General features: G+C 43.4%; 1 long non-coding RNA gene across 1 annotated transcript; it reads left to right on the top strand.

The window, feature by feature from the left end:
- Positions 1 to 4,068: 4,068 nt before the first annotated feature.
- LOC117512883 lies at positions 4,069 to 8,303 on the top strand. The gene is made up of 4 exons (XR_004561408.1): positions 4,069 to 4,242; positions 7,905 to 7,959; positions 8,106 to 8,145; positions 8,227 to 8,303. It is a non-coding gene; the product is annotated as an uncharacterized LOC117512883 (long non-coding RNA).
- The last annotated feature ends 700 nt before the right edge of the window (positions 8,304 to 9,003 follow it).

Below are 9,003 nucleotides of genomic sequence, written 5' to 3' on the forward strand. Positions count from 1 at the left end.
TGTTAATTAGGATTTATCAAAGTGACATAAACCTCACGATGAAATATTTTTTAAATTGAGTCACTTCAACTTTTAATTACATCCTCAGAGTACGTGATTGCTTTTAATGTTATGATCAGGACAGAAGAATTTCTAAAATATGAATTTGGCTTGTGATTGTGAATGTTTTAAAATTGTGCACAATAGGGACGGGGCTTCTTCTACCTGTGCAAATGTCTTTTTGACTGAACTTTGACTTCATGGACATGTTTAATGATTCATTAACGGGTGTTTCACGGTATTTTCCACATTTTTTAAAAGCATATGTTATGGCTTTGTACTTAAATAGCTATTGGGGATATCTTTGATAATCTTTGTCTTTTCAGGGCTTAGAGTGCTGTGAAATGAACAAAAGGAAAAAAATCATGAAAATCTGTGAATATTTGGTACTGATAGGTCCCAAAATGTGTTAGAATTTGGCACTATTTTGAGCATTATAGCGTGTCACTTCAAAAAGTATGGAATACAATAGTAGTAAAGGGTAACAAAAATGCATGAATTCACATGTATTTTTCATGTATTCTTAATCTTTAACATGTTATTGAACAATTTTAGGTGGCAAAGAAGAAGCGTATCCTTTGTTTGAAAAATAATTAGGGAAGACTCACAATAACCCCATAGTTATATTTTTTGATATAATTATTGTTTATAAGTTTTGTAGCTGATAAGCCCCACAAGCGGCGATAAGAAGAAAATCATTATCTACCTCCAAAACCTGGAGAAAGAGGGACTCATCGACAGGCAGGCATACTACAGACTGTACCCTGGGGATGCCACTCCATGCATGGACTGCCTAAAATCCACAAACAGGACGTGCCACTCAGGACTATTGTCTGTAGCACTGATTCCATCACTTACAATTTGGCCAAGCACCTCAAGTGGATTTTGGCTCCTCTAGTGGGTAACTCAGACCACCATGTGGAGAACACACAAGATTTTGTGAACAAGATCAAGGACCTACAGCTGAAGGCAGATGAAACTATGGTGTCATTTGATGTGACATCGTTGTTCACCTGCATCCACACTGCTGAGGCCATCTCAGCTGTGAGGCAGAGACTGCTGGAGGATGTGTCTCTACTTGAAAGGACCAAACTTACACCAGACCACATCTGCCAACTCTTGGAGATCTGTCTCAACACCACGTATTTCCTGTTTAGGGGGAATTACTACAGGCAGATCCATGGTTGTGCGATGGGGTCTCCAGTATGCCCCATTGTGGCCAATCTGTACATGAAGCTAGCGGAGAAGAGAGCCTTGGAGTCATTCACGGGCATCCTTCCCAGTCACTGTTCAGATTTGTCGATGACACATGGGTTAAACTCAAGCATCAGGAAGTGGAGGCCTTTACAGAGCACATCAACTCAGTGGACTCCAATATCAAGTTCACACATGAGGATGCCAAAAACAACCATTTAGCCTTCTTGGACTGTGATGTTACGATTGGAGAGAACAGGCAGAAAACCCACTCACACTGACCAATATCTGCTCTTTGGCTCAAACCACCCCCTTGAACACAAGCTCGGGGTGATCAGGACTCTTCAACACAGAGCCCTACAGGTGCCCACAACTACAGAGGAAAGGGCTAAAGAACAACAACATGTCCGGAAAGCCCTCACAGTATGTGGTTATCCACGATGGTCCCTGGATAAAGTACAAAAGACTCAAAGAACAAAGAGACCAGACCAGGGTTGGACTGGGGTCGCCACGGACCCGGCGCCACGAGGGGGCGTCCTGATAACATTAAAGGCAATTACATATTTTGCCGAAATTACAAGTTTAAATGATTATATATATATATATATATATATATATATATATATATATATATATATATATATATATAACATCATGAGGTTTATGTCACAGAAATCCTACTTTACAATCACACTGCAGTCATTGTTAAATTATTTCCTTTTACATTTATAATAAACACTTGTATTTATTTAGTGTTTGTTTTTCTGGTTGAAATAAGATATAAATAATCTACCAGACTTCAAAAAAATATACAAGTTTCCATGTTATTTTATTTGTCTAAAAATAAATGTCTGAGGTTCCTTATGTTAAACAAGAAATTATCTAATCTGAAATAACAGGTGGTTTTAATACAGATGAAAGGTTTCTAAAGAACCATTTATTGATTTATTTACCTGTTTTAATTACAAGTGTTCTAAACTTTTTTTAACAGTAATCAGAAATTTTGAGGTAACAACAAAAAAACATTTTCAATGATTTTTCTTCAGAAAACTGCTCTATAAATGAGCAGTCCTGTCACATGTTAATGTTTTGTACAGATCAGTGGTTTCTGCACCAATTGGATTGGTCCAATCCATTTTGTAGAGATCAGTGGTTTCTGCCATGAGTCTTCCGTGTTTTGGCCCAACGCGTTGTTCCTATTGGACAATGCCAAGGTACATCACAGCTCAGAGTGTCGAAAGTTGGCACACCTCATCTCGACAGAACACCGGCTCTGTGGTATGCAGGAGATCACTTGACCGAGCGTCTATACGTTCAAATAATAATTTTAAAAAAATACTGTCATCACTCTTCACTCTTGGTCAGTCTCTTACAACGGTGCAGCGTAAATACACGAGCTTTCCAGGAGCGCATGTCTCCTCCGGTGCGCACTATTTTTGTTGGGGGGGGGCGACCCCCGTGATAAACTCATCGCCCCCTTAATATTTTTTTTTTGCCTGGCGCCGGGTCTGACAAAACGGAAGCAAATGCACACAAGCGGAAAAAAGTTTTTGTGTCTCCAGTGTGTGTGAGTGAGTGACAGAGAGAGAGAGAGAGACGGGGTAATGTGTAACCACTGCTAGGATTCACACAGCAGCAAATTAAGGAGCTGAAGTCCGTAGCTGTTGCATTTAAAGATTAACAAAAGTAAAGCACAGTTAATTAAGATAAAAGAAACGATTCCATCCTTGTATCAGTAGAAGAGCGGAGAGAAGTCCAGGCGCCGAGGACTCAATCCATTCACAGGGGCGGGAGCAGCCGCCTGCTCTTCCTGCAATCTGATTGGCCACCCTGTATGCTTCTCCATTGTCATTGGCTGTTGGTCATGTCAATCGTTGTGCTCGATGTAAGGCTCCGTTGTGTGATCAAACGGAAACAAAACTGAAACCTAGAATAAGACTGCGCCGTGTATGAAACACTACAGAACTTTTATTTTGACACAAATTCAGGAAGTGGCTCTGCAGCTGCGCCGATTAAATGCTGTAGCTTCACCGATCACGGACTTTCCTCATGTTGACAGCAGCGCGCGGTTCGAGAACACTGTATATTTCCATAATCTCTATAAATATGGGAGGGCCGGCCCACGCACGTCTAAACGTGCAGCGACCCACCGGGAAAATGCCCAAAATCACAGATTATCAGTCCGAGCCTGGACCAGACAGACAGGAGATGGAGCCAAGAAGAAGAGTGTTGCTCCCTTATTTAGCAGGAGTAGGGGGAAAAAAATATAGCTGCAAGCAGCCATGTGGGAGTCGAGCAGAAATGGCAGCGTAGATAAAGTTAATGTTAGTTTGCTCACTACGAGGATAGAAACTTTACTGAAGATGTGATGGTGGGCAGCCATCAATAAACTATTCACCTGTGATAACCAAGTACAGCCTTCTAGTTATTTTGCAGATTTATTTACCACTTAGCTTAAAACATTTACCACTTTTAAAACATTTCTCTCTGCTCAGCTGTCAGTCAGTCAGTCAGTCTGTCATGCTCGATCATCAGATAACATTTTGAAAAGACTTCTACTGCTGCTCACCTTCTAGCCAATCAGAGGCCAAAAGGGCGGAACCTTCCCCCCCCACCGCATACGAGCCAATCAGAGGTGAAAAGGGCGGAGCCGGCGGTGCGGAGCATCTGACCACGGTGCTGAAAGCTGCAGTTCCTCCTCATGCCTGACGGGGCGGAGCCGAGTCTCTGTCCACGGTGCTGAAAGCTGCAGTTCCTCCTCATGCCTGACGGGGCGGAGCCGAGTCTCTGTCCACGGTGCTGAAAGCTGCAGTTCCTCCTCTTGCCTGACGGGGCGGAGCCGAGTCTCTGTCCACGGTGCTGAAAGCTGCAGCGTCGCTGTCCGGGTCTTGAGTCCGACAGCCTGAGCATTTCTGGGAGCGACGTGCTGATCCTTTGGGGGATCGAACCTGGGCTGTTTGCGGCCCGTTCATGTGTGAGCGGAGGAGGGCGGCGCAGTGTGAGGGCAAGGTAAGGACAAAAGACGTCAGTTGACGTATCCGTCGGTATTTCGTGCGGCTGCAGGCCTGACGGGCTCCTGCCGGTTTGGACTCAGTGTGACGGACAGACGTGTGACGGACTTGTCGTGGATTCGGTCCGGCGGCCACGCGGAGCCTTTGGTGACGTTACAGTCGATGTGAACGTTATTATGTTTTTGCAGATAGAAGCGCCTCGGCCTTCATTCCTGACGTCACACTACGTCAGCGTCAGTCAGTGACCATTCAGGTCGCCGACGTCACACACACGGTGAAGGGCTGTTATGACGTCACGTGACTAACCTGTTCGTCCACCGCATGTAGACTAGAATTAGGGTCCGGAACCAGCCGGTTCTGGTCGTGGTTACTGCTGAAGCCTACAAAGAAAATCAGTGTGCAGCTTTCTGTTGGATTGATTGAGTTTAATTTGTAAAATCAATATAAACATACAGAGGTGAATATATCAATGATACAAAACAATAAAGCATAAATGTTTAAAACATGCTGGACATGTCTCGTCCACAGACTGTTCCAGCCGTAGACCCGTAATCCTGTTCTCCCAGGAGGTCTGATTCTGGAGTTGAAGGAAGTCCTCCACTGTGACATCATTATCAGTATCATCATGAGTTCCAGTTTAATTTCTATGTTGTGTATGTGTTTCTCTCCTCTGTTGCGTTTGGGATGCAAACTCATGATCTCCAGCACGAGAGGCAGGCGCTCTAACCAGGAGGCTGAAAGCCACGGGTCCTGGCGTTTGTGGCCAGAGCGTGTTTTGGCATTTCCTGAGGTTTACTGACTACCGTGTGCACAGCAACTCCTGCTGGCCTCTGTCACACTAAAGATGCCTTTTCATGTTTGGAAACAGATTGAAGTCTGAAGTAGACAAATCAGGGGAATTAATTGGGTATGGAACAAATTCGAAGCCACATTCCTGAACGGCAGCCAGTGTGATGACTGATGTGTGGATGGGAACATTGTCCTGGTGAAACAGAACACCTCGTCTGAGCATTCCACACCTCTTCTGCTTCGTTCTGCTTCAGTTGTTGCAAAAGGGAAGCTTAATAGGCCCCACTAATGGTCTGTTCCTTCTGGAGATTGTCCACCATTATGATGTCCTCACCATCTCAGAAGACAGAGGCCTTTACCTTTCCAGTAAATGAGACAGCTTTGGCTTTCTTTGGCGGTGGCAGAACCCACATGTTTCCATGCCTCAACTGTTCTTTATACTCCAATTCAGTGGACCCAGGTCTCAGTCAGGTCACGAATCGTCATATGAAGTTATCCAGATCTGCCTCAAGAAGCCAAAGATTTTCCCTGGACATCTAGAACCTCATGCTTTTCTGATCAACCGTGCGAAGTCTTGGAACCCATCATGGTGAAAGTTTCGTTGTTTCCTGTTCTTCAGTCAGAACCAAATGAAGTCTCCCCTGGAAAATGACAACAGTACTGGCATTTTACCAATCTGACACACATCCCTGAAATATTGTGTTTGCAACACTAAACTCAGTTAGTCAAAACTTCACATATTCTCACGAGGACTCTTGGTGTCTCAAAATACACACCCTAATTTTTTTGGGTCAGGCTCAAAATAATTTCAATCACACTTCATATTTTAACAGTAAAATTACTTCATTTCTCAGCACAGCTGTCATTGTGACATCATTATCCTGTCCTTTATGGCAAATAAACCTCAGAGGTGGTGTTCTGTGGCCATCTTTACGGCAACTGAACTGACTGGCAGTGGCTGACCTCGAGTACAGAATGCTCTTGTATTCTTATATAAGAAACATTGTGATAGGTTACATAAATATGCTATCAACCATGAGAGAACCCAACCAGTTATCCCAAAATAATTCTCAAGTCTATCCAACAATATCATCAATAATCAAACACATCACTAAGATCCAACAATAGCAACACTGTGGTGGTATCTAAGTTCATCCACAGCAGATCTTTCACCACTTTAGTAAGTGTTGTCTCTGTGGAGTGGTGTGTTCTAAATGCTGACTGCAGTGGCTCAGAGAGGTTACTTCAGCAAGATAATCCACAAACTGCTGTGAAAGTACTTTTCCAAAAATTTTAGTGCAAAAAGGCAAATATGATATTCGTGTGTAATTTATCAATGATCCTGGGTCCGAGTTAGGATTCTTAAGGGTTTAATGAATTTAAAACATACAGGAACAGAAAGCGATGTTAGTGACAGGTTGATAATTTTCAGCACAGTGGTTTCAAGTGTAGTCCACAGGTCCTTAAACATCAAAGAGCAAGTGATATTTTCATCATTGTCTCTTGCTGTTTGACCCCATGATGCAGTGAACAGGTAGGATGTCTTCAAAGTGTTGTTTCAACAAAGCCAATCTGCAGTCCAAGGTCCAAGGTTTCACATTTGTCCAATTTTGGAGATGTGTATCTACGAAGAGTTGGAAGGAATGTGATGGTGGGTGATGACGGCGGATGGCTGTGTTAGCGATCTGAAGGGGAGAGCTGTGACGTGGACATGAGACTTGAACCACTTCCCAGCCATTCGCATTAGCGATGCTAGCGGCTTAATGATTGTGGACGGACAAACGAAAGAATCAAGGAACAAAAATGTGATGATTGGATGTTTACTGACCATCATGTGGAACTTGTAGGATTTGGAAGTAAGGACTTTTTTTACACACTGAGGTGTGTGGAATCGGAGCAGCACAAGACAGCAGACCGATGTTCAGCACAGCTGCTGTGTGCGAACATGGGAAGAGTAAAACCAACAGCATGCAGTCGTGTTTCAGGGTTTGTATTTATTATGACTTTGTTTGTGTGTTCTGAATACCTGGTGGGCTACAAAGGAGCTGGAGCCAGAAATACATTTGTCAGTGAACCTCGGCAAATTTAGACAAAAACAAATAGTGCACATAAGCACCTACAAGCGGTAGGAAGAATTCAAAACTGAGGGCATAACTAGATACTAAAAAGAGACATGAGACAGACAGCAGGGACCTGAACATCAATAATAATAATAATAATAATAATAAGTAATAATAAATAATAATAAATAATGAGTGCAGTGCTGTAGTTTCTCCATCCATCCATTTTCTTCTGCTTTATCCGGAGTCGGGTCGCGGGGGCAGCAGCTCAAGCAAAGCTGCCCAGACCTCCCGATCCACACACACCTCCCCCAGCTCCTCCGGGGGAACCCCAAGGCGTTGCCAAGCCAGCCGAGAGATGTAGTCCCTCCAGCGTGTCCTGGGTCTTCCCCGGGGCCTCCTCCCAATGGGACGTGCCCGGAACACCTCTCCAGTGAGGCGTCCAGGGGGCATCCGGAAAAGATGCCCGAGCCACCTCAGCTGACTCCTTTCGACGTGGAGGAACAGCGGCTCGACTACGAGCTCCTCCCGAGTGACCGAGCTCCTCACCCTATCTCTAAGGGAGCACCCAGCCACCCTGCGGAGGAAACTCATCTCGGCCGCTTGTACTCGCGATCTCGTTCTTTCTGTCATGAGCCAAATCTCATGACCATAGGTGAGGATCGGAACGTAGATCGATCGGTAAATCGAGAGCTTTGCTCCCTACTCAGCTCTCTCTTCAACTGTAGTTTATATTATTATTATTATTATTATTATTATTATTGCCTGGCTTTGTAACTGCATGTAACATTTCTGTATCTGTCTGTTACAGATGAACCAGGATACAACAGAAACACGAAGCCGAACCCGTTACAAAGGAACCCGTGGTGAGTAAGGATACAAAGATGAACTGGTCTTCAGTCAATCAGAAACAAATCTGTAATCAATAATTATAAGACTCACAGTACATTTGAACACAAATATGGTTGCTGTCATTTAACTTTTTTAAATGTTCTTTTCATTGTGTTCGTAGTGTCATCAGAGCTCACGGGACCAGAGATAAAGGAGCTGAGGTAAGATATCTGACCGTGTCCATGCAGACCTTCAGTGGGACTCGATGTATTGATTTTGGTTTTCTGTTCATGTGTGAGCAGCAGTTGTCCCACACCCGGATGTGATGGCAAAGGTCACGTCAGCGGACGATACTCACGTCATAGAAGGTAACTCTCTCGCTCACGTTGTTAGCCACTTAACATTCACATGAATGGTCAGAAAAGCAGCCAAATGAATAATGACGTTCTGCTGATGATAGACGCGTCCGCTCAGTCAACACCAAACAGTTTCTTCAAGTACCACACAGCAGAAAATCCAAAAAGAGGTTTGTGACTGGAAAAGAGTTTATCCTGGTTTGTTTCCTCCATGATGGTTATTATGTCCACCAAGGATGTAATAAAATCATCTGTGTTTATTTATTTATTTGTCTGTCTGTCTGTCTGTTCACTCAATTACATCAAAACTACTTCACGGATTCTCACCAAATTTACATCGTATATATTAGGGCATGGAAGACTCCACTGAATGTTGGAGGTGATCCAAATCCAGATTCTGGCTCAGGATTTCACTTTATATACAACCCCAATTCCAAGTTGGGATGTTGTGTAAAATGTAAATAAAAACAGAATACAATGATTTGCAAATCCTCTTCAACCTATACTCAGTTGAATACACCACAAAGACAAAATATTTAATGTTCAAACTGATAAACTTATTGTTTTTGTGCAAATATTTGCTCATTTTGAAATGGATGCCTGCAACACATTTAAAAAAAGTTGGGACGGGGCAACAAAAGACTGGGAATGAATGAATGAATGCTCAGAGAACACCAAATTGGAAACAGGTGAGTGTCATGATTGGGCATAAAAGGAGCATCC

This window comes from Thalassophryne amazonica, chromosome 6 (genome assembly GCF_902500255.1).
Source record: "Thalassophryne amazonica chromosome 6, fThaAma1.1, whole genome shotgun sequence".
NCBI classification, from domain to species: domain Eukaryota; kingdom Metazoa; phylum Chordata; class Actinopteri; order Batrachoidiformes; family Batrachoididae; genus Thalassophryne; species Thalassophryne amazonica.